Source organism: Phacochoerus africanus, chromosome 8 (genome assembly GCF_016906955.1).
Source record: "Phacochoerus africanus isolate WHEZ1 chromosome 8, ROS_Pafr_v1, whole genome shotgun sequence".
Taxonomy (NCBI): Eukaryota; Metazoa; Chordata; class Mammalia; order Artiodactyla; family Suidae; genus Phacochoerus; species Phacochoerus africanus.
Genome location: NC_062551.1, coordinates 1707258 through 1733028, shown reverse-complemented (window position 1 = coordinate 1733028; position 25771 = coordinate 1707258). Strand labels below are relative to the sequence as shown.

General features: G+C 55.3%; 1 protein-coding gene and 1 non-coding gene across 2 annotated transcripts in view; one reads left to right on the top strand and one right to left on the bottom strand.

Moving 5' to 3' along the window:
• Window positions 1–25771, top strand: part of JPH3 (junctophilin 3) — a 92255-nt gene that overhangs the window by 5107 nt on the left and 61377 nt on the right. The window lies entirely within an intron of this gene.
• Window positions 23301–23435, bottom strand: LOC125134778 (small nucleolar RNA SNORA70). The gene has a single exon (XR_007136779.1). It is a non-coding gene; the product is annotated as a small nucleolar RNA SNORA70 (small nucleolar RNA).

Here is a 25771-nt window from a genome sequence, read left to right as displayed (position 1 = left end):
GCTGCTGCTGCCGGTTAACGCAGCCAACCTGAGGAAAGGGGCCGGGGCCCATCTTTTCTGAGGACGCCTGTGCAGCGAGGAAGACCCGGGGGAGATGGTGGTGGTGACCGTGGGGGAGAGCCAGGGGCCTCTGCCGTTTTTTTTCTTTTTCAAGACTTTTTCTTCCTCATCTTCCGTCAGGCCTCCCCAACTCTGCAGACAGCTAGCTCTCAGCCAAGAGCTGATGATTCTGTACAAAACACCCCTTCTGTCCTTAAATGCTAGCGAGGTATTCTGTGTGTGAGTGCTGGGAGAGAGGGAGGGTGATGCTCGGATTTTCTGCAGAGGTCCGGCCCCTCTTGAATCAGCTGCTCCCCCATCTGTAGTCTCCTGGCTTTGGGAAAGGCCATGTGGTTGATGAAGGGGCCTGCGTGGGGTCCTGGCTTGGCTAAGCAAGCTCTGTGGGCTAGAGCAAGGGGCCGGCTCCCTTGGGTCCCTGGTCACTGGGAGAGGAGCGGTGTCTTCAGCACCTTGGAGAGCGCCCCGCCCGCGCGGCCAGGCCTGCCTGAGCCGCCTAGCTCTAATGTCCCGGTCCCTCTTCCAGCCAGATGGCGGCGGGGTCTCCGGGCCGGGGACCGCCCCGTCCTGACCCTTGCACGTGGCCACCAGAAGTTTGCCTGCGCCCGCTCTGTCAGTGTGTGGGTTCCATACCCCAAGAGCCACCGGTACCGGAGCGTCCGCCTGTTTTCCACGCCGGTCCTGGCGGTCTTTTCGAAAAGCCTTGAGTGCCTTCTCGGTGTCTCCTGTTGAACCAAGTCAGCATTTCCCAGGGAGGTGGGTTCTTTAGTAGGACTCGTGGCAGTAAAACCTGAGGTTTATTTCTGCCGTGGGTCCCCACGGTGTGTTCGGGGGCTCTGTGTGCACCCAGCACAGGTGGCAGCCGAGCTTGGTCTGCAGCCCATCAGAGACTGTTCGGTCTTCGTTTTCTTTACATCGGCATCCGTGGATTCGTCATGGAGACCAACCCTGCCCCATCCACTTGTGGCTATTTAAATTTAAATGAATGACAGCGAAATGCAATTTAGACACTCAGGGCCTCCGTCACGCGTGCCACAGTCCACGTGCTCAGGTGCCGCCTGTGACTCATGGCCACCAGGTTGGCCAGCGCAGGGGCTGATCACCTCCGTCATCAGACGAAGTCCTCCTGGACGGTGCTGGTGTGGACTGTGCGAGTCGTGCAGAAAGGGACGTGTGTCCCGTCGCTACAGTAGGGCCGGCACGCGGGGGTCACTCAGTGAATATTTGTGGCATGGACTGGCGTGCAGATGCGGAGGCGCCTGGGAACTTCATCCACTGTCACCATTGTGCACATTGTCTTGTTGCCCGGGCTTAGGGCTGGACATAGGCAGTGAAAAGGAATTTTGTTCTTTCATTTCTGGCTTCTCTGCCGCCCATGGCGTTCCCAAGCCAGGGATCAGATCTGAGCCGCCGCTGTGACCTATGCCACCACTGCGGCAACACCAGATCCTTGAATCCACTGCGCCAGGCTGGGGATGGAACCCACCGCACCAGGCTGCAGAGATGCCGCCAGTCCTGTTGCATCACAGCGGGAATTCTGAAAGCGGAATCGTCAATCTCTCTAAAGCATCACTTGTGATCCCCCTGCCCGGTTTTGTTTTGTTACTGGCTGTCGTTGCTCAGGAGGGACCCTGTCGTCTTGTTATCAGCTTTCACCTGAGTGAGATGGGTGGTGCTGAACACAGTGGATAACGGAGCGAGATCGTGGTCTAATCTCGAGGCCGCCGCGACCAGGAGATGTTTTGGGAGCGCTGGCTAACGGGCGGTGTTGGTTGTCACGAGCTAGGAAAGAGAAGCAGGGAAGTAAGGACTCTTTTCTCTGCCCACTTTTGAACACTCCCTGTTCCTTGATCCATGCAGTCCTTAAGGAGCATGCTGGAGAAACATGGGAGTTCCTACCTTCGAGTTCCTACTATGCCAGGAAGACGGCAAAGCCCAGGTCCGCTTTCAGTGAATCGACCTGGAAGTGTTCGCTGAGCCGGACTCTGTCTGGGTCCATCCGGCTGCTGTGACAGAGCACCAGAGACGGGGCAGAGCAGGTGGGGAGCCTGCAGACAGCAGCATTCGTTTCTCACAGGTCTGGTGGCTGAGGAGTCCCAGATGAAGGCGCTGGGAGGCGTGGGGTTAGGTGAGGACCTCTGGGTGGCAGACTGCCAGCTTCTCGGTGTCGCCAAAAGGGGGAAGGGACAAAAGAGCTGTGCGGGGTCTGTGTCAGAAGGGCCCTAACCCCTCCTGAGGGCTCCACCCTTGTGACCCCATCACTTCCCAAAGCCTGCATCCCTAATGCCATTGCATTGGGGTTTAGGATTTCTGTGTGTAGTTATTAGGGGCATACACGCCCGCAGTGTCTGGTGCTATGGGTACAGCGTGTAGTTGGCAGTGATGTAGTCTTTGGGGAAAAAAAAAATAAGCAAATAAAACATAACATACAGGAAACCGGATGACATGGTTTTACCCAGAAGACTGTGTCGTCTGGATGCAAGACTAAACTATGCAAAACAGTGCGGGGTTTCTCATGGCAGACTTTGGGTGTCCCTGGTGGAAACACCCCAGCCGGGGGTTCTGAGAAGGGAGGGGAGAGGGCCGTGGGTCCTTGAGGGGCCGCAGAGGCGCGGGGTCCGGGGGAGCCCCTGAGCCGACTCGATCGAGGATGAGCAGCGTGGCAGTTTCTCAGACCGCAGTTGTCTGGCCTTGGTCTTCTCATCTCTGCGATGGAGTCCACAGTTTTTCCTCTCCGTATGTGTCATCTGCCCCCTTCCCATGAATGTCACAGCTGTTTGGAACCCAGGGGGCTCCCTGGTACTTTTGGAGACCCCAGAAAGAAGCGAGGGCCTCTCTCTGTGGTGGTGGAGTGCCCAGTTTGGCCAGGGTGCTGGGCTGCCACTGTCTCTTACTCCAGGCTTCCCGCACCTTCCCGTGTGTGAGCGCCACCTGGGAGGTGTGGCCAACAGATCACTGCTGCCCTGCTGAGGTTCTGGTCTGCGTGAGCTCATTTCCTACACAGTTCAGTGGACGCTGATGCTGCCAGCCCGAGACCCCAGCTTTAGGGGCTGGTGCTTCTTTATCCTGGCTGCGTGCAGGAGAACCGCCAAGGATGGTCTCCAGGAGACTGTTAGGAAGGAAGACTCTCAGGCCCCCCGCAAACCGGCAGGGTCAGGCTCTGTGTGTTTGCAGGATGCTCGGGTGGTTCGCGTACGAGAATCTCTGGGTTAGCTCTGCAAGTCGCTAGTTCACTCGTTCATCCGTTCCCATCTTGGGTGCACACTGGCCCCATCCAGGGGATTTGGAAAATCCCGTGGCCCCCCCCCCCCCGGAGATGTGACACGGGGGTCTGGGTGCGGCCTGGGTGTTGGGATTCTTTTTTAAACTGTCCAGGGGATTCTGGCGGGCAGCTCAGGTTGACAGCCTCTTGTCTGGAGCAGCCTCGGCCACAGGTCAGAATCACCGGGACGGTTTCAGTGGGGGAAACGTCTGGCGTCCATCCCACACCACTCCAGCCGGGACCTCAGATGGTGGCTTCCTGCCTGGGGGTGCGATCAAAGCTGGCAGGGCTGAGTCTCTGCTCTAGACGGAGTTTTTCAACCTCTGGGTCAGGGGCTTGTGAAAATGAAATAGACAGTAGAGTTCCCAGGTGTAACACCTGCTACGCCCAAAGGAGAAGTGCCCTGTCCCCACTGGCCTGTGTGTCTGTCTCTCCCCTTCGTCTCCTGTAAGGACGCCTCTCACTGGGCTCAGGGCCCGGCCAGAAGCCAGAGGGAAGGAGCTTTCACTTCATTGCACCTGCAGACACCCTTTTTCTAAATAAGGACCCATTGCCAGGTGACAGGGACACTTTCCAACTCCAGTGTCTTACCCTCGGAAAGTGCCTCAAGATGCATCCAGGACAACGGGTGGGATCCTAAACCAGGGGACTCCTTTGAAAGGACATTCGCCGTGTTTAACGTCTGCCTGGTTCCGAGCACTGCGCTGTGCCCTTGACCGTAGCTGTTTTCCTCTTAGTTCTGAAATCAGTGCTTCGAGGTGAAGCATGTGCTCCCTTGTGGGAGGCGTGGAGGAAGGTGAAGCTCACGGGCGTCTATGGCTTGACGCGGTCTTGTGGCGAGTGGGCAGGGGGCTTGTCGGGCCCAGAGCCGGCCTTTCACCCCTCCCCTGCTTTACATCTGAGGCGCTGAGGCGCCGAGGGGCCCGCCGTCTCACCGCGAAGCAGGGGCGTGAAGGATCTTATGAATCCGGGCTCTGGTGGGCCTTATCCCAGCCATTTGTAAACTGGGGGCTCTCTTGGACCCCTCTGAGAGCGACTGGAGCCCTGGTCTTCCCCGGGTGGCAGGCACGTCCCTGCACTCGTGCCATTTGGTGGGTCCCCTGGGGGTTCGCCGACTCCTTGAGCCTGATCTGTGGGCCCCGGGAAGGAACACTTCTTTCCTCCACGGATAAGGCGTACTGAGCTCCCACAGCCAGTGGAAATCGGGAGGAGGGTGGAGCCTGCAGATTCCTGCAGGCCTGGTCCAAGGCCAAGGCCAGGAGCGGGCAGCTGGCCTCTCCCTGTCCCTCCTCTGGTGAGGAGGCCTTCTCTCTTCAGCTCTTTCCCTTGCCGGCAGCATCCTGCTCCCCCCAGCTCAGTGTGCCCCGTGTCAGCTGCCCCCGCAGGACCACGGTGTCCCCAGCAGGGGGAGCTCGAGGGCCCATGGTTGAGTGATGGATGAATGACACAGCCGCAGCGAGCTCGAGGCTGTGAGGGGCCAGGGGTGTCCTGTGGACAGTGAGAGAATGAGGGTGCAGGCGGGGAGAAGAGCATGTGCAAAGGCCCGGAGGTGCGGGCTGCAGCAGAGTGAAGGTGGAGGGGAAAGGGGGTCTGAGCACAGCTTCCAGACCCGGGGAACCATGTGGATTTTGTCCAGAGGCCGGGGAAAGTCTCTGAACAGTTTAAGCAGGGCAGCCATGCGATCTGGTGTTTGTGTGTTTGTAATACAAAGTTTTATTTCCCGATAATTGTAGATTCACATGCACTTGTGAGAATAACCCAGGCCATCCCCGAACCGTCCATGGAATTCCCCCCAGTGCTTACATCTTGAAGATTTTAGCACAGTTCCAGCCGGCAGGCCAACATTGATACAGTCAGATACAGAACGTTCCAGCACCACGGGGGCCCTTTTGATGGCCACGCCCACTCCCCTGGGTCTCCTCAGCCCCCTGGCAGCCACGGATCTGCTCTCCATGTCTGTCAGGTCCCATTTCAAGAACATTCTACAAATGCAGCCTTTGGGGATCTGCCTTTGTCTCGCCCTGGGATTTTCTGCACACAGTCGAGGCCGTTGTTCACACCAGCAGTTGGTACCTGGAGTTCCTGCTGTGGCTCGGGGGTTAAGAACCCAGCGAGTATCCATGAGGATGCAGGTTTGATCCCTGGCCTTGATCAGTGGGTTGAGGATCCGGCATTGCCTCACACTGCAGTGTAGGTTGCAGATATAGCTCTGATTAGTGTCACCGTGGCTGTGGCGTGGGCTGTGGCTGCAGCTCCGCCTTGACCCCTAGCCTGGGAACTCCCCTATGCCGCAGGTGCAGCAGTAAGAAAAAAGAAAAAAATATATTGAAAAAAAGAGAGAAAAGCAGTTGGTTCCTTTTACTGCTGCCTGTGCTCCATGGAGCGGATGGAGTACCACCCGATCGCTGTTGAGGGGATCTGGGGTGGCTCCAGCCTGGGGGTGTTATGGATCCGGCTCTGCAGACTTTCCCTTGAATGAAACCTCAGTGGACCTTTGCGTGAACCTGAGTCTTCATTTCTCTGGGACAGGTGCCCAGGGCCACCCTTGCTGGGATAATCACTCTGGCTGCTGGGGTGGGGGGGGCAAAGGGGGGCAGAGAGGAAGCTGGGGACCTCTGGGGGGTGTGTCCAGGGGAGAGGGGGTGTCCAGGTGGGGGCAGGGGGCTTAGAACCAGACCCCCAAAGTTTGGAAGTGGGCCGAGCAGGTGGGCAGAGTCGGCGCCCGGGAACCAGGGCCAAAGGGGCCCTGGGGGAGGAGTGGGTGTGGGATAGAGTTGCGTCTGGAACGCGCTCCAGGCGAGGATGGGGCGGGGGGGTGCCACGGGGGTTGTCTGTCTGGGTCTGAGGGAGGCGTCCGCTGGGAGGTAGTGCTGAAAGTCCAGGGTGAGGCTGTCACTGAAGGGGCCCCATGCCTGAGAGTCGGTGGAGGAGCAGGAGGGCAGCGGGGGAGGAGGAGGGAGACAGGCTGAGGGGGCCGGCGCCTGCGGGGCTGGGTGGGGGAGGACCGCAGGAGCAGAGATGGGAGGGGACCCGACGCTTGCTTGTCCCCGGATACGGCCACCATCTTCATCCGCTAGGTCACCTGATGGGCCCACGTTCCATGAGGCCAGGCCCATGCAGTTAGGGTGCCCATCCTACAGATGAGGAGACGGAGGCCGGGGGCTGGAGTGCCTTGCCCTGGTCATGGGGAAGACTGGGGTTCCAGGAGCCACAGAATCACACAGCCTAGGGCAGGGCTCAGACCCCCCGATCCTTGGTCACGAGCCCGCGTGGGGCCTCCTGAAGGTCGAGGGGAGCCCTGCTGAAGATTTCTGAGCTCACGCCTGGTGCGGTAACAACGAAGTATTATTGCTGCTGCAGTCGTAAACTGCCCAGGGGCTTAGAGACCTGTCCTGTGCGCCCCATTCCTTCACACTGACTCCTCTTCTGTCCCCGAGGTGATTCCTTAGCAAGCCTGCCACCTGAGTGCAGACAAACGGTGTCGTCTTCATTGAGATATAATTTACGTACCATAAAACCCACCCTTTTAAAGTGTACGATCCAGCGATTTTTAGTATGTTCACAAGGTTGTGCCACTGTCACCACAACCGAATTTTAGAACATGTTTATCACCCACCAGAGAAAGCCTGTCCTGCTTGAAGCAGGCGGGTCCCCCAGCCCTCGCCAGCCCCGCCTTTCTGCTCAGTCCCCGCAGATGCGTCCGGGACATTTCATGGAAGCAGGAGCATATAGTGCGTGGCCTCTTGTGTCTGGCTTCTCCCACCGAGCATCCTGTCCTTAAGGTTTGTCTCATGTGTCAGAACTCGACACCCCTTCCTTTCTCGGCTGCCCCGCGACACAGGGAGTTCCTGGGCCAGGGGTCAGATCTGAGCCGAAGTTGCAACCTACGCAGCTGCAGCAGCGCTGGGTCCTTTAACCCACGGCTCTAGGCTGGGGATCGAACCTGCGTCCTGGTGCTGCAGAGACGCCACCAATCCTGTTGGGCCGCAGCGGGAACTCCAGGACCTCATTCCTTTTGAAGATGGAATCACAGTCTATGTGCGGCCCGACCCACCATCCGCGGATGGACCCTGGGCTGGTGCACGTTTGGACTCTTGTGAATATAGCGCTGCTGTATTTTTGTTCAGAAATATGTTTTCCATTCTCTGGGGTAAACACCCATGAGTGAAATTGCCAGATCAGATGCCGACTCTGTGTCACCTTTGGAGGATCAAGCAGACTCTTCCAGAGCCACTGCAGGGCGTCTGTCCCCATCCTGGTCCGAGGCTTCCGGTTTCCCCGCATCCTCTTCAGCACCTGTTATTCTCTGTCTTTCTGCTTCTGGTCCCCCGGGTGGGTGGGAAGTGGCGTCTCACTGGGGTTTGATTTGCATTTTCCTGGTCGCTAATGATATGGAGCCTCTTTTCACGTGCTTATCGGCCGTTTGTATGACTTCAGAGACCTATAGATCCTTGCCCACCTGAAGGTTGAGTAACTGGTCTTTTTATTGTTGAGTTTCTAAAGCTTTTTACATATTGGAGGTACCGCAGTGACTTAAAGGTATTGCCACCTCCAGGATGCTCATTGGCATACTTCCCCCCACCTCCACTGGACAGTGGATTCCTTGAAATAAACCGTGGGTGCCTTGCTTTGGCTCCCAGAGACCTTGCACGGTGCCAGGCACACAGCAGGAGCTCAGTAACTGTGGGGACCCCAGCCCACTGACTAAACCGCTGGGTGGGTCCTGTCCAGTTATCAACAGGGTGGCTCTGATGGGCCGCGTTTAGGGCCTGTTTTACCAGCAGGGAGAGAACGGCTGTGGTACCTGCAGTGAGGCTGGGACCCACATGGGTGTCTTTTGAGCACTGACTGGGTGCTGGGACAGCGCTGGCCCGGGAGGGCAGGGAACCAGTAGCCCCAGGGTGGTGTGCCAGTGAATCTTTGATACTCAATGTTGAGGGGGTGGAGGGAGCTGAGCCCAGGCTGACGGGGTCGGGTGAGGGTTAGAGGCATCGAGAAAACCTTCTGGGGGAGCAGTGTTGCCACGGAGACCTGAGGATGCAGGTGTGAGGCTGGCAGGTGTTGGAGGTGCACCCTGGGAGTGTTTTTAAGCATCAGAGCAGGGGAATCACAAGGAACCAGTGTGCGCTGTGGCCGGACTGGAGCACAGGGGCTGAGTCCGGGGACCAGACTGCCCTGGGGCCATGTGGGTCATGGCCTGCCCCTCTGGGTCTGCACAGAACCAACCCGATTCTCTTGTTGGGAGAAACAAGAGCCAGGAGGTAACACACTAGGACCAAGGTCCCAGCCCACAGCTGGGCTGGAGTCTCCCAGGGCCCTGGCAGCAGTGGGGACCCACGCTCCTTGCATGGGAGCTGAGTGGCCCGGTCCACGGTGCAGGGCCCGGTGTGCAGGAAATTAATTGTGGGTCCCTGAGAAAATGTGGCAGCAATACAGCAGAAATCAGAGTTTCGCTGGGGCTGGAGGCCTCTGTGGTGATAGTGACCCTGGCGTGTTCCCAGGGGCAGTGTCCTGCTAGCTCCAGGCCTGAGCAGCAGGAGGAAGGGCAGGTGTGTTAGCGGAGAGACAGACAGATGCACAGAGAGGGAGGGAGAAGCGGCAGGCCTGGGGGACAAGGCGGAGACTTGGGCTGGGTGTGGGGCGGCGGGGGGTAGAAGGAGCCCTTCCCTGCCATGAGGGGTGCACGCTGTTGTTTCTCATGCCAGCCCTTGTTTTGGAGCCTGTGTGGTAGCACCGCGCCAGCCCCTGCTGGCGAAGTCCCAGCAGCCACCCCCGAGGCAGGTAGCCTCTGGCCCAGAGCAGCCCAGACACCCACCGTCAGCAGGGCAGGGTAGGTGTGGGGTGGGCCTGTTGCGGCGCCGGCCCCCAGGCCCCTGTGCCAGGCCGTCACCTCTGCCTCCATGTCCAGGCCTGCGCCCACCCTTGGGACAGTGAGGGGCGTTAGGCATCTTTGGAGGGTGGGGTCTTGGGGCCGCCCGGCAGCCCAGGCCTGGGGACACCCCTCCGTCTGGGGGTTGCCCCGTGGGATCCTGCAGGAGGAGCCCAGGCCTGGAACCCCAGCCTGGCAAGTCGCAGGTGTGTGTGCGTGTGCATGCGTGTTGGGGCTGACTCTTAGCTGGGGCCCATCAGCCTACAGGGTTAGCCCTGGGGCTTTCTGAGTCCCCTCTGCACCCCTGCCCCTCAGGAAGGCCAGCAGAGCCCTGGGGCCAGGCCTCCCGTCCACCCACAGAAGGAGGGCTTCCTGGGGAAACACCCAGAACGCCCCCAGGGGTGCAGAGGCCAAGCCCCCCAGGACCCCTTGGTGCCTGCAGGTGGACCCTCCCCCAAACCGTGGCGTGAGCCTGCTGCAGGGAGGGTCCCAAGAGGTCCACTCTGGGCTGGGTGCTGTCGGGAAGGGGGCAGCCCTCAGGTAGGGGTCAGACTCGTTTAGAGGAGGGTCGGGGCGGAGGGATGAAGCTGCAGCTGGTGAAGGGTGCTCTGGCCTCCTTGAGGGGGGGTCGGTGCCGTGGGGGTGGCCTGGTGACCTGTCTAACTGTGGTGGCCAGGGACCCTTGTCTGAGGTCCAGCTGACGCCCAACAGGAGGCAACACAGCCTGGCCAGGAGCCAGGCCAGTGCCCAGGTCGGGAACTCCTCCGGCCCTCATGCCATCCACCCACCTCTGGGAGCAGAGGGCAGGCTTCTGGGCATTTCCCCTTGCTCCTTGAGGTTCAAGGACCCTGGGTAGTGGCTGAGGGATGTTTCTGGAAAACCCAACCTCAGGGGCGCGGCCCCTCCTGTCTGTGTCACAGGGACTGTGCAGGGTCTGGAAGGAGGGCTGGGCCCCGGGCGAGTGTGGCTGGGGTGGGTCTGGCCAGGTTCCCTGAGGACCTGGGTGCTCGGCGGGGGGGTGGGGGCAGGCAGAGAGAGTCGGGGTCTCCACCCTTCTAGCCAGCCCATCCGGAGATGCCTAGTGCAGCTCCAGCTCCTTGGGCTGGCCAGGAGTCAGGGAGGGGCTGGGAGAGAGGCTTTAGCAGGGGTCTGCCCCCCTCCCAGACGTTCCGTGGGCTCCACTGGGGGGGAGGGTATGTGTCAAGGCTCCTGGGAAATAAAAGGAATCCTGATGTTCTGGGGTCCCCAGTCCCTTGGGGGTGGGAGGTTGGGAGGGGCTGGGCGGAGGCCCGCTGTGGGCAGGGGGAGCCCCCAGGCCTCTTGGACGTTGAGTCAGCCAAGTGGGGGGAGGTGGACGTCTACTGGCCAGTGCCCCTCTTGCTCCTCCCCCTGCCCTCCGTCGTGTCTGTCCTCGCCCTGGGGCCCTCGGGCACAATGCCAGACCCTCCCCCCCCCGCCCCCAGCCCAGCACAGTTGGGAGCCAGTGTCCACTGGGCCTCAGGGCCCAATGGTGGTGCCAGCATCCTGGGCCCCTTCCCCTTGGAGGCCCCTCTGGCATCCGGCAGGTGGGTATGAGGCCCACCCTGTGCCCTCCAGCCGGCGGGCCTGGGCCCTGCGCTGTCCCAGGGCGTTCGCAGCACCCCCCTTCACTGAACCTGCCCTTTTCTGTCGATGCTGAAGCCGCAGGATTCGCCGGCACCCACTGTGCTTTGCTGCCTGAATCTCAGGCCGTGCCGGTGAAAATGAGGACACACGAAATTTCTTCCCCCATGACCCCGCAACTCCATCCACGGACCCCCCGGGGAGCCTGTAGACCCCGCATTGGGGGCCCTGCACCCACCCCGCCCCTCAGAAGCAAATGTCACGTCTGAAATCTCCAGCTCCGTGTCCTGTGGGGAGTCCTGGCCAGAGCCTTCTCCATCCCGTGGGCCACCAGGGCTTCTGGGCAGATTGGGGGGTGTTCTGAGGAGGTTCGGGCACAGCTTGGAAACACTCCCCAACTGTGGGGTCCCCCCAGCTGCACAGCAGGCTTTCTGGGAAATCCTTGCCTGTCAGGCCCCCCCACCCCCGAGCCTGGACCTTGGGGGACCGGGGAGGGGCGTTACTGGCCTTCGCAGGAAGTGGACGTGTCCCCACGGTGTGGCCAGGGGAGCTGGGACCCCACAGAGCTCTCCCCGGGGCGGGGGCGGGGCGCTCCACACTCCAGCCCATTCCACCATTCCCGGCTTTATTAGCCTGAGGCTTCATTTTCAGTGAGTTGAGATGTAATTCACGAACCATACAATTCACCCGCTACAAGCCTACAGAGCCGTGATTTCTAGCATATTTGCAGAATTGTGCAGCCATCACCAGTCCACTTCAGAACATTTTTACCACCTCAAAAAGAAGCCTTGGACACAGCCAACCCCCCCACCCCCCCCAGCCCCCGGCAGCCACAAATCTGCTCCCTGTCTCGACGGATCTGTCCCTTCTGGACGTTTCGTGTAGCTGGAATCCTGCACGCTGGCGGCGCCTTTCCCTCCCTGTGACGCTTTCCCAGTCCACCCCGTGCCCTAGCGTGAAGACGAGCCCTGTGGATGTGGCTGGGTGAATATCAAGCATTCGGATGGATCCCCGTTGGTTTATCCCGTCATCCGTGCATGGGCTTTTGTGGTCTTTCCACCTTTTGGCTGCTGTGAACGTTCATGTACAAGTGGGGTTTGTTTTGTTTTGGTTTGGTTTTTTTTGTCTTTTTAAGGCCGCGTCTGCAGCCTGTGGAAGTTCCCAAGCTGGGGGTCGAGTCAGTTGCAGCTGCCGGCCTACTCCACAGCCACAGCAATGCAGGAGCTGAGCTGTGCCTGCAGCTGCCAGCACAGCTCACAACAACACTGGCTCCTTAACCTCCTGAGTGAGGCCAGGGATCAAACCTGCGTCCTCATGGATACTAGTCAGGTTCTTAACCCACCGAGCCACAACGGGAACTCCCTGTGTACAAGTGTTGGTGTGACGTGTATTTTCATTTTGTTCTCGGATGTGTAGCTGGGGGTGGAATTGCTGGTCAGACAGGGACCCTAGGTTGAGTGTTGCAGCCGCCAGCGTGTTTTCCAGAGTCTGCACCGTTTGACGTCTCCACTCAGCTTCTTTGTAGAGTCTTCTAGAAGCGGAGAAATCCTTGCAAGTTCCCTCCCTCCCCCTCAAACCTGGGGATCGATTCCTGCCGCAGTGAAGTCTGTGTCTGGAGAAAATCCTGCTCCATGGAGCCCAGCGTCTGTGCTCCGTGTCGCCCCCTGCAGGTGGTCCCGACCACATTCCTGCCCCCGCCTCCAGCCCCGCCCTGGTTTCCTTCCGCGGTTCTGGTAATGTCTCTTCGTCCCCTGAACCTCAGGAGGGTCTTTGTTCTCCGTGCGCTCTCAGCCCCTGGCACTGGTGCCTCATAGGGGTCGGTTAGCGGAGTAGGGGCTGTCCGCCCGGTGGGAGGCCGAGGCTGGCGGGGGCTGGTGGCGAGCGGCCCTGAGGAGCTGAGTGGTGACCAGCAACCCCACTCCCTACATGTGAGGGCGTCGGGGAAGCGACAGTGCTGGACCAGCGGCCCAACTACGCTCTCATTCTCCTCGGGGGTGGACTTGGGGAGCCGTCCATGAGGAGAGACAGAGATCTGGGGGGGGGTCAATCACGAGGAGATGACTGGGAGTGGGGTGTATATCAGGCACCTGGAGGGGGAGCCCCCAAGGGCATATACCAGACACCTGGTGGGGGATTGCCTCCAAGGGGATATGCCAGACACCTGAGGGGAGCTTCCATGGGATACACCAGACACCTGGGAGGGAACCTCCATCGGGATATACCAGGCACCTGGGGGGGAGCTTCCATGGGATACACCAGACACCTGGGGGGGAGCCTCCATGGGGATATACCAGGCACCTGGAAGCCTGTGGGAATAAAAGGGCTTGCAGGCAGCCAGCGCTCACTGCGGTCGGGGCTCCTCCCATTTCCTGTCTTCGCTGCAGCCCAGCAGGTCAGGAGCTGTCATCGGCCCGTTTTCCGGGTGTGGAAGCCGAGGGTAAGAAGCTCGCCTGGCCTCTCAGCGTCGTTGTGGAGCTGCACTTGAAGCCGGGGTCTGGTGGGTGTCGTGCCCACACCTCTTGCTCTCTCTGCCTGTCCCTCTGGAACAGGAGTCCCCACCCCCAGGTCTCAGCCCTCCCTGCTCCACTCTGTGCTCCAGGAACTGAGGTCTGGGGGGTCTCGCAGGGCCCAGGCCATCTGGCGTGGTGTGGAGCCCCTGTGTTCGGTTGTGAGTGTGGGTGTTTTCCTGCGACAGTAGCCTGTAGCTCGTGTCACATTTCAGAGGGCTCCGTGACCTGCCTGGGCCCAGATTTTCCTTCTTACCACAGGGCTCGCCCAGCAGCCTGGCGCGGTCCCCGCGTGTTGAGTCTGTGCGCTCATGTGTCCAGCACCTGCCTCTGAGGACAGTGGACGGAGGCTCCCCGGAGGGTGTGAGGCAGAGGCTGCTTCCTGGGGTGAAGCTGGGAGCTTGACCATTCGTCCCTTTTCAGCAACAAGACCGTTGGTCCGCAAAAAACAACATCAGGGGTTCCCGTCGTGGCTCAGTGGTTAATGAATCCAACTGGGAACCATGAGGTTGCGGGTTTGATCCCTGCCCTTGCTCAGTGGGTTAAGGATCTGGCATTGCCGTGAGCTGTGGTGTAGGTCACAGACGCGGCTCGGATCCTGCATTGCTGTGGCTGTGGTGTAGGCTGGCGGCTACAGCTCCGATTCGACCCCTAGCCTGGGAACCTCCATATGCCGCGGGAGTGGCCCTAGAAAAGGCAAAAAGACAGAAAAAAAAAAATTGAAAAGGAAAGTGATTATTGGTGCTGAAATAAGAATCATCTGTGAGCTTTCAAAACCCTCTGCTGCCCAGGCCTCACCCCCACCCGCGGAATCCGTGTGCTTGGGCGGACTGGGGCTTGATGCAGGTGGTTCTAATGGTAGAACCTGGGTTCTTGATCTCCTTGGCATCTGAGTCCCCTGGAGGGCGTTACAGCCCCGGTCATCTGCCCCCCGCCTGTGTTGCTGCTTCAGTGGGCCTGGGGAGCCTGAGAATCTGCATTTCATCGGGTTCAGGTGGTGCTGGTGCTGCCCGAGAGCCGCGGCACAGAGCAGCCGCATCCGTGGTGGCCCCAGGTCCTCTGCCTGGTCCCGTGCGCCCCTGCGGCCTCTGATGTGAGGTACTGAACCCTGTGCCCAGCACCGTCCCAAGGGGCTTTGCAAACCCGGATCCACTTTTCTCCATAAGCAGCCCGCAGGGTGGATCTTGTCACTGGCCCCTTCACGTGCAAAGTTAGGTGACTTGTGCGAGCTCTGAAGGCTGCTGAGCGTCGGTCTTGCTCCAGCTCCTGGCTCTTGGTCTGTAGCTGTGCCTTGCTCTGTAGTTCCGAGGCACATGGCTCTTCGCCCCATTATGCAGGTGGGGAAATGGAGGCTCAGGTCAGGGCATCTGTGCAGGATCCCAGCTCTGACCTGCCTGACTTCCTCCCGCTCTGGTGAGGGGCCCTCTGCCTCACCTCCTTCTCCCACGCCCCCTGCTGCCCTCACCTCACACGCGTTTCCCACAACCCCTGACTGTAGGAGGGCAGCCCTGTGGCCTCGGGCAGCGGAGCCTGGGCGCCCGCTGAGTGGCCGGGGGCGGAGCATGGATCCCAGATGTGGGGTTGGGAGGGGCACCCTTTGCTGTGTCTTATTCCCGCCTCCCTGTCCAGGCCCAGGGGACAAGGGTGGTCCCTGCTCATGAGGCCCGACAGGACAGGAGGCTGAAACTTGGAAGCCGGTGGGAGGGTGGCTCAGGTGTCTGCAGCTCGCACCTCTAGCCTGTTAACCCTGGAAAGAAGACAGGGCTGGACAACCAGGGGGCAGCAGCCACAGGCTTCCTGAGCAAAACCGAGGGTCCTCCCGATGCCCGGGACCAGCTGCCCAGGCCAGCTCCTCGTGCTGGTGCAGAGATGCTCTCCTGAAGGATACTCATTCAGAACTGCTGTCCTGGGCCAACAGTATGCGGGGTGGGGGAAGCTGCAGGCTGCGTTTTTGGATGCCGGTTTCACCCCCTGTTCTGGGGTTAGCAGTGCAGGAGAATCACCTAGAACGTGGGACTGTGGATCCAGCATGTGGGGTGTGGGTCCTGGCTCTTCTGCTTCTGTCAGGACTTTGGGCACATGACTGAACCTCATCCTGCCTCGGTTTTCCCACCTGTAAAGTGGGTACAATGTCTCTCTCCCAGGCCCTCTGTGAGAACTGGTGGACTTGGACACCCGGCAGGTGGGGAAGGAGGCTCTGCCCTCCCCAGGGAGGCCGGGGTGACAGGCGAGCATGGGATGATGGTGGGGGGGCAGCTCAGAGGGAACCACAGACCAGCCACTTCTCAGACTTGCCCCGGACCTGCACCTGTGAGCCAGTGGGGATGGAAATGAGGGCGGGGGAGTGGGGGCCAGGTCCCTCATCCCTGCAGCTCCTCCTGGCTCTGGGGACAGCTATGTGGGGAGTTCAGATCGTCACCCCTTTCTGCTGTGTGGCCTTGGCCAAGTTGCCTTACCTCTCTGAGCGCCCCTGTTGCCCTGACAGCACCTGGCACTCGAGGGATGCTTGATGTTAGTTGAGTGTCTGGATGCCTGGCTGTGGTTCCTGAACTGTGCCCTGGAGGGTTTTCCAGGTGCCTCAGACTAAGGCAGCCAATACAGGGTGGCTCTCAAGATGAAAATAAAAGTGTTCCTTCTTCTGAGTTCGGACCCATTTTTTTCCTCCTCCGATAGGATTTTTAGGGTGTTGGGACCCCTGTGCAGGGTGCGGTGATGGTGGGTCGTGTCATCACCCTTGTGATGAAATCACGGCGCGGGTGGCAGCGCATGGAATGGGTCAGCACCGGCTTGTTGACTGCGCAAGTGCCCGGGCTCAGGGCAGGACGCCTGTGTGCGGGGGTAGTGAGGGCTGAGTGGGAAGTCGCTGGACTTCGGCTCCATTTGCTGTAAACCAAAACTACTGTCAAGTCCCCTCTTGAAACAAAGAAACGTTAGGAGTTCCCATTGTGGCTCAGGGCGTTAAGACGCCAACGTAGTCTCAGTAAGAATGATGAATTTCAACGAGGAACCGGGAGGTTGCTCGTTTCGCTCCCTGGCCTCGCTCCGTGGGTTAAGGATCTGGCGTTGCCGTGAGCTGTGGTGTAGGTTGCAGATGTGGCTTGGATCCTGCCTTGCCGCGGCTGTGGTGTAGGCCGGGGGCTGCAGCTCCGATTCGACCCCTCGCCTGGTACGCTCCATACTCTGCACGCGCAGCCCTGAAAAGCAAACAAAACCAACCCAAGCCCCACTTTCCTCTTCTCTTCCATCTCCGATCCAGCGTTGCTGCCAGTCTTCATTCAGCCCATGGCCCGTTGTCATCATTACAAGACCCCTCACGCTTTCCTTATTGCCACGACGGCAAAGCACAGAGTCTACACACTGAGATACTGTTCATGCACGTCTTAAGTCAGTAACGCCCCTTTTTTCTTTTGTTTCTTTGTCTTTTTTTGGCTGTGCCCGTGGCACGTGCAAGTTCCCAGGCTGGGGAGGGAACCTGTTCCACCACAGCGACCCAAGCTGCTAAGCCACAACGCCCGATCCTTAACCCGCTCTGCCCCAAGGGAGAGCCCCATTTTTTCAAATGCATAGTTTCTTTGAGTTAATTCCTTCCCCCGCCTTCCCGTGCTCAGTAAAACGCCTCTGAGCGCTGCTTCCACAGGGACAAATCCCCACATTCTCGACGTGGGTCTGTTATATGCGCGTCTTTTCTCATGGGTACGTTTTCCTTAACTGCTTTCCGGAAGATGTATAGAGGTGATCCTTCTTTTTCAAACGTTGGTTCTTTATTTTTTATAAATTTTATTGGAGTCTGGTTGACCTGCACAGTTTTGTTAGTTTCAGGTGTGCAGCAAAGTGAGTCAGTTACACCCCTGGCCGTTCCTTTTCAGGTTCTTTTCCCGCACTGGACTGAGTCTGGTTCCCTGTGCTTTCCAGAAGGTCCTTGATTCCTGTCTATTTCATACCCAGTGGTGTGTGATACCAGCCCCAACCCCCGCATTATCCCTCCAGCCCCACGTTTCCCCTTGGGTAACCCTAATTTTGGTTTCAAAATCTTGGAGTCTACTTCTGTTTTTTAAGTGGTTTTTTGTTTTTGTTTTTGTTTTTTGTCGTTGAGGCAAATTAAGTGTTTATTAACAGAGAAGATGCCTGCAGAGAAGGCCAGCCAGGCTCAGGGGAAGGGAGAGAGAGAAAAGGAGAGTGTTTTTGTTTGATTTTTTTTAATTTTTTTTGTCTTTTTGCCATTTCTTGGGCCGCTCCCACGGCATATGGAGGTTCCCAGGTTAGGGGTCTAATCGGAGCTGTAGCCACCAGCCTATGCCAGAGCCACAGTAACGCGGGATCCGAGCCGCGTCTGCGACCTACACCACAGCTCACGGCAACACCGGATCGTTAACCCACTGAGCAAGGGCAGGGATCGAACCTGCAACCTCATGGTTCCTAGTCAGATTCGTTAACCACTGTGCCACGACGGGAACTCCCTTGTTTGATTTTTGATTAGATTCCACCTATGAGTGATCTCATATGATATTCGTCTTTCTCTGTCTGACTGACTTCACTTAGTATGAGAATTTCTAGGTCCATCCATGTTGCCGTAGACGGCATTATTTCATTCTTTTTTTCCTTTTTTTTTTTTTTTAATGCCTGCACTCATGGCGTATGGAAGTCCCGGGCCAGGTTGCAACTGTGGCACTGCTGGATCCTTCCACACATTGCCCTGGGCCAGGAACTAAACCACAGCTCCACTGCACCTCAGGCCACTGCAGTCGGATTCTTAACCTACTGCACCACAGTAGGAACTCCCATTTCATTCTTTTTTATGGCTGAGTGATATTCCTTTGTATATATGTACCCCATCATCTTTATCCAGTCCTCTGTCGATGGACATTTAGGTGGCTTCCATGTGTTGGCGATTGTAAATAGTCTGCAGTGAACATTGGGGTGCATGTAACTTTTCAATGAAAGTTTTCTCCTGGTGTATGCCGAGGAGTGAGATTGCTGGATTGTGTGGTAGTTCTATTTTTAGTTATTTAAGGAACCTTCATACTGTCCCCCAAGGTCCCTGCACCAGCTTCCATTCCCACCAGCAGTGCTGGAGGGTTCCCTTTTCTCCACACCCTCTCCAGCATTTGTTGTTTGTAGACTTTTTGATGATGGCCTTTCTGACTGGTGTGAGCTGGTGTCTCACTGCATGTCTCTAATGATTGGTGATGCTGAGCTCCTTTCCATGAGCTTTTTATTTTTATTTTTAATTTTTTTTGGCATTTCTTGGGCCGCTCCCGCGGCATATGGAGGTTCCCAGGCTAGGGGTCTAATCGGAGCTGTAGCCACCAGCCCATGCCAGAGGCACAGCAACGCAGGATCCGAGCCGCGTCTGCAACCTACACCAGAGCTCACAGCAACGCTGGATCGTTAACCCACTGAGCAAGGCCAGGGATCGAACCCGCAACCTCATGGTTCCTAGTCGGATTCCTTAACCACTTCGGAACTCCTCCATGTGCTTTTTAGCCATCTGTCTGTCTTTGGAGAATTGTCTGTTTAGATCTTCTGGCCATTTTGTAGCTGGGTTGTTTGTTTTTTAGGATAACACTGTATGAGATATTTTGTATACTTTGGAGATTAACCCCTTGTCAGTCACTTTGTTTGCAAAGATTTCCTCCCATTCTCTGAGTTGTCTTTCTGTTTTGTTTATGGCTTACTTTGCTAGGTGAAAGCTTTTAAGTGTAGTTCGGTCCCGTTTCTTTATTTTTATGTTCATTCCTGTAGGAAGTGGAAACAAAAAGATATTCCTGCAATTTATGTCAGAGAGTGTCTGCCTGTATTTTCCTTTAAAAGTTTTATAGTAGCCAGTCGGGTCCTAATCCATTTTGAGTTTATTTTTGTGTATGGTGTTAGTGTTCTCATTTCATGCCTTTATATGTAGCTGTTCGGTTTTCTCAGCACCACTTATTGAAGAGACTGTATTTTCTCCATTATATATTCATGCCTCCTTTGTCGGAGATTAATTGACATAGGAGTGAGGGTTTGTTTCTGGGCTGTCTGTGCTGTTCCATTGAGCTATATGACTGTTTTTGATGCCAGTACCGTACTGTTTTGATAACTGTAGCCTTGTAGTATGGTCTGTAGTCAGGGAGCCTGGTTCCTTTGGCTCCATGTTTCTTTCTCAGTGTTGCTTTGGCCATTCAGGGTCTTTTTGTGTTTCCATACAAATTAAAAAAATTTTTCATTCTAGTTCTATGAACAATGCCATTGGTAGTTTGATAGGGATTTGCTGAATCAGTAGATTGCCTTGGGGAGCAGAGTGATTTTGACAGTATTCTTCCAATTCCAGAGCAGGGTGTACCTTCCTACCCCCTTGATTTCCTTCTTCAGTGTCTGACAGTTTTCAGAGTACTGGTGTTTTGCCTCTCTAGGTAGGTCTAATCCTGGGTATTTTACTCTTTTGGATGTGATGGTAAATGGGATTGTTTCCTTAATTTCTCGGACTTCCCGTGTGGCTCACAACATAACTGCTTGGTGTTGCTTCTACAGTGGCTGTGGCTCAACCTCTAGCTTAATTTCTCTTATTTAGGTTTTCTTGTTAGTGTTTAGGAATGCAAGAGATTTACATGTATTAACTTTGTCTCTTGCAACTTCACTGAATTCATTGATAAGCTCTAGTAGTTTTCTCATACTATCTTTAGGATTTTCTAGGCATAGTACGTCATCTGAAAGCAGCCACAGTTTTACTTCTTCTTCTCCAGTTTGGATTCCCTTTATTTCTTTTTCTTCTCTGATGCCTGTGGCTAGGACCTCCAAAACGATGTTTAGTGAAAGTGGTGAGAGTGGACATCCTTGTCTTGCTCCTGACCTTAGAAGGAAAGCTTTCAGCTTCCCGCCACTGAGAATGATGTTTGCTGTGGGTTTGTCATACACGGTCTTTATCATGTGGAGGTAGGTTCCCTCTATGCCTAATTTCTGGAGAGTTTTGTCAAAAATGTGTGTTGTATTTTGTCAAAAATAGAGTTGGACCCTTGAAAAACGCGGGGTTAGGGTCTCTGACCCGCCTTGGTGCAAAAATCCATGTATCATTTATAGTCGGCCTCAGTGTGTATAGCTTCACCCATCTGCATTTTTGCGTCTGTGGATTCTTCCATGAGATGCACATGGTTTTTTGGTATACACATGGGTAAAATCTTGCTCACTCCGCTCTGCTTCCTGGGAATTCCCTTCACCGCCCCGTGCTTGTGGGGTCTCTCCATCTCTTTCCTGTTTTGCGGTTGACGCTCTCATTTTGGTGGGGCACACCCTGCAGTAGCTTCCTCAGAAAGGATGCTTGGAAGGTAAATTTTGTGGCATGATGACTTGATAAATCGGTTGTGTAGAGGATTCTAGGTTGAAAGCCATGTTTGTTCGGAGTTTGGGGGGCCGCTTCCAGGTCACGGTGTCAGTGGTAAAGTCTTGTGCCATGCTGAGCCTTGGCCCCTTGCGTGAGGTCTGTTTTTCCTCTCCGAAAGTACCTGGGATTGTTGGTTGCTGTGGCTCTGGGGTTTCCCGAGGCCATGACATGGTTTGGGTCTTTTCTCTGTGTGCGTTGCTATCTGTGATCCCCTCCGCCTGGACGTGTTCATCCTTCATTTCTGGGACACTTTCCCGTTTTATATCTTCAGTAATTTTCCTTCGTTGCTTTCTGGAACTGCTAATATGTAGATGTGGGGCCTTCTGGATGACTCATGGATGACTCCACTTTTCTCCTCACTGTTTCTCACTCCTTTGCCCACCTCTTCTTTTTGTTCTAGTTTCTGAAAGATTTCCTTGACTTCATCTTCAAACTCTCTTACCAAAATTTTCATTTTAGCCATCATACTCTTCATTCCCGGGAGCTCTTTTTCTTTGATTTTTCCTTTTCTGTTATTGCAGTTGATTCTCATTTTGTGGATGCAGCATCTTACCTCTTTGAGGATCTAACTTTTGGCGTCCCTGACTGCCGAGGTCCAGCCCCAGCAGCCAGGGAGTGCCGAAGGAGAGGATGGGCTACAAACGGCGCGGAAAGAATTGGAGCCAACTCCTCAGCTGCATGCTGCAGATGACCCAATTTATTAAATAAAAAGTATCAGTTTTTATACCCTATCACAATCAGGTTTCGTGTAAGATTTGACATTAACATTTGATTTAAAGCCCTTTTGTTCCCTCCACCCGAGATACAAAAAGAAGGTTAGTTAAAACATGTTCCTTTCAACTTCAGATTTTCCTTCAAGATTACAAACTTAAAGTTTCATACTGTATTTTTCTTAAAATATCAACAACAGTAGCTATTCTATTCTATATAAAGAAAACAAAGCTTTAATAAGTAATAAACTATGATACCTAACATTCTTTAACTAAAGTTGTATGTGGTTAACAAAACGCATGAAAGCCTTGGGCTCATGGCATTCTTAAAACCACAATTTATTTGGCGCCAGCAAGCTAAGCGTATAACCCATTGTGCTGATTTACGTAAGTTCCAAACCACCAATTTCAATAGAAAGGAGTATTATAGCCAAAAATTAACAAATGCCTCCATAAGGGATAAAAGTTAACAGGTGACACTGTTATTTGATAAAAAATATATCTATTATAGAAAATAGCAATTTATAGGCCAAACAACATTTTCCCAGCCCCAAACTTCTTTTTAAGCAAAGGGACTGAAATCATAAGTTTCCCCTGTATACTCTCACAAAATAGGTGCCATAAATTGTTACTCCAAAACAAAGGCTTTTTCCATTACATTGTTTAAATAACTTCACTCTGTTTTGGTTCAAGTGTTTTATGTACCCAGGGCAAATCTTTAGCAGTAAGAAAGCTGTGAATAGAGATAGAAAAAGGAGGATAAACACAGAAAAATAGATTAACATATTTTTTAGGGGATATCATTTTTATTTTCCTGGAGCCGATGTCTTTCAAGGGATTGCTCTGCAATCCTTCTTCTTTCTTCAGCTTGTCTGTAGCCCTGCTAACCAGACAAGCCTCCCGCATCCGCAATCCTTCTTCTTTCTTCAGCTTGTCTGTAGCTCTGCTAACCAGACAAGCCTCACGTAGGTGCCAACTGTGGCTTTGCTTTCTTTACTGGAGCAGCCTTATGGCTCCCGACACCTGACGTCTTCCATACTCCGCATTTTTTCATGATTCCCTCCTGTGTTTTCTGCCTTTTTTGTATGTTTTGGCTTCTTTCCTCTTGGTGGCTTTCTCCAAGTGTCTGATGACCCCTGGCCATACACCTAGGCAAGTCTGCATGGTGGCCTTCACGGGTGACCGGATCCACTTTATCCCGAGAAGTTCTCCCTCTCCTGCCTGGGCAGGAATCCTAGCTGCCAGCACCTGAGTGGTCGGGGGTCGGAGGGTGTCGGGGATAAGCGGGCAAGGTCTCAGAATGAGGACTTCTGCTAATAGTCCCGAGTCTGGTCCCATGCCTCCCCCGCACCCTCGTCACCTGCCTGGTATCCCCGGGGGCGTGGTTTTCTGGTTTGTTCTTCCTGTGTCGTGCATGAGGGGAGATGTCTTTTTAATTCATTGTTGATATGTTCTCCCCCCCTGACTTTCTATCTTTTCTCTGGGTTTCTTCTCCCACTTTTAGTTCTTTTTTTTTTTTTTTGACAGCAAAGTAGGATGTATTGGTGAGCATTAAGGAAGGGACAGTGCCGCCAAGGCTCTCATGAGTGCAGGGCCCGCCATTTGTCCAGGGGGCTGCGATTAGGGGTGTATTTGACCCCACAGCCATCCGGGATAAGCCGCTTTTCTGCCACCGTGTTTTCAAATTCATCTGCGTTGAACTGAGGAAATCCCCACTTCTTAGAGCTGTGGGTCTTCTGGCGGCCAGGGAACTTGAACCTGGCCCTGCGCAGGGCCTCAATCACATGCTCCTTGGTCTGCAGCTTGGTGCGGATGGACGTGATGACTTGGCCAGGGTGGACCCGGGCCACCGTGCCCTGGGCGTTCCAAAGGCACCACGCATGCCTGTCTGGAGCCCAGACTGGGGACAGCATGCCAGTCATGAATATCCACTGAAAAGGGCTGTCCCCAAGGTCCCTTAGGGCAACCTATACCGGCAACAGGCTGCATACACTACCGAGGAGGCTGCTGTTTGCAGCCATCGCACACCGGGCCCCCACGGGGAAAAGAGCACGGTCGGCTTAATTGGCTGCAAACCACTTTCAGTTCTTATTTATGGGGTTCGGTCGCCTGGCAAGAGACCTGGCTGAACCCCACTATTCGCTGGCCAGGGTGGCCATGCAGGGTATTGCAGGTGGGGGAGAAGCCAGCAGAGAGCGATGCTCTCGCAGCCCTGGAGGCTCTCTCCTTGGCTTGTGGACGGCTGCCCTCACTGCGTCTGTGTGTGGCTGTCCCTCTGTGAGTCTACCCCGGTGTCACTTCCTGTCACAGAAACAGCAGTTATGTTAGGTTAAGGCCCACCCTAAGGGGCTTATTACTATTATTTTTTTAATGCTTGCACCTGCAGCACATGGAAGTTTCTGGGCCGGGGACTGAACCTGCACCTCCGCAGCTCCCTAAGCTGCTGCAGTCAGGTTCTTAACCCCCTGCACCACAGCGGGAACTCCTCACTTTTTGATTGCAATAAATAAAATGCACAGAACATAAAACTTAGCATCTTAACTATTTTTGAGCACAGAGTTCACTGGTGTTAAATACATTTATTATGTTGTGCAACCACCACCGCCTTCCATCTCCAGAAACTGTTTGATCTTGTAAAATGAAACCTCTCTACACCCATTAAACGATAACCCCCATCCCCCACCCTCTGGCACCACAGCCGTTAGACTTTCTGTCTCTAAGCATCTCATATAAGTAGACTCATGTAGTGTCTGTCTTTTGCTGACTGACTCATCTCACTTAGCCTAATGTCCTCAGGCTTCACCCAGGCTGTAGCAGGTGTTAGAACCTCCTCCCTTTTTGAGGCTGAGTCATGCTCCATTAGCTGGATGGACCACGTTTCGCTACTCTCTTTGTCTGCTGACGGACGCTTGGGCTGCTTCCAGGTCTTGGCTCTGGTGAGCAATGCTGCTGTGAACATGGGTGCACAGGTGTCAACTTGAGACCCTGCTTTCAGATCGTGTGGCTACAGGCCCAGGAGTGGAACTGTGGCATCATGCGCTGGTTCTATGGTCAACGTTGTGAAGAGCCGCCGTGCTGTTGTCCCACAGTGGCCACATGGTTTCACGTTCCCACCAGCACTTGTTCCTCTGTGTGGGAGGTTTTCTGATGTTCATCCGTAGGGGAGCGAGGTGGTACCCAGGGTGGTCTTGAGGTGCGTCTCCTGAGTGATGGGTGTTGAGCATCCTTTCATGTGCCTGTCTCCCAGGGGCCTATTTTAACTTACTCATCTCTTTAAAGACCCTGTGTCCAGGAGTTCCCGTTGTGGCGCAGTGGTTAATGAAGCCGACTAGGAACCATGAGGTTGCGGGTTCGGTCCCTGGCCTTGCTCAGTGGGTTAACGATCCGGCGTTGCCGTGAGCTGTGGGGTAGGTTGCAGACGCGGCTCGGATCCCGCGTAGCTGTGGCTCTGGCGTAGGCTGGTGGCTACAGCTCCAATTGGATCCCTAGCCTGGGAACCTCCATATGCCACAGGAGCAGCCCAAGAAATGGCAAAAAAAACAAAACAAAACAAAAAAAACCAAAACCCTGTGTCCAGATAGGCTTCCATTCTGTAGTATTGGGGGTGAGACCTCAGCCTACGGAGTTGGGGGAACACAGTTCCTTCCGTAGCATTCTGGGAGCTGTACTATAACCACTCGCTGCCCAGTGACAACACTTTTTCTCCCTCTTTTGTGACCACCCCGTGGCATATGGAGTTCCCGGGCCAGGAGTCAGCTCTGAGCCGCAGTCCTGACCTAGAGCGTGGCTGTGGCAACGCCAGGTTCTTAACCCACTGTGCTGGCCAGGGATCAAACCTGTGTCCTAGCACTCCCAAGATGCTGCCGATTCTGTGGCGCCACAGTAGAAACTCCTAATCACTTTTTTTTTTTGGTCTTTTGTCTTTTGTCCTTTTTAGGGTCACATCCATGGCATATGGAGGTTCCCAGGCTAGGGGTCCAATCGGAGCTGCAGCCTCCAGCCTACGCCACAGCCACAGCAGCACAGTAACGCTGGATCCTTATCCCGCTGAGCGAGGCCAGGGATGGAACCCACAACCTCATGGTTCCTAGTCAGATTCGTTTCCACTGCGCCGCGACGGGAGCTCCTCCCAGTCACTTTTGAATGATGCCATCTGACGGCACCGAGGAGGTGGCCACTCTTACATAGTCTTCTCTGAGGACAGTTTATCCAAAGTATCTTGGGAAAATCTTCCTTTTGACCCAGCGGTTTTATTCTAGGAAATGGTCGTAAGTACAACTTCACATGGTGAACAAAGATTAGCTATAAAAAAAATGAGGACTCAAAAAGAGAAAAAAAAAAGAGTTCCCATCATGGCTCAGTGGAAACGAATTGCCGTGAGCTGTGGTGTAGGTCGCAGCTGCAGCTTGG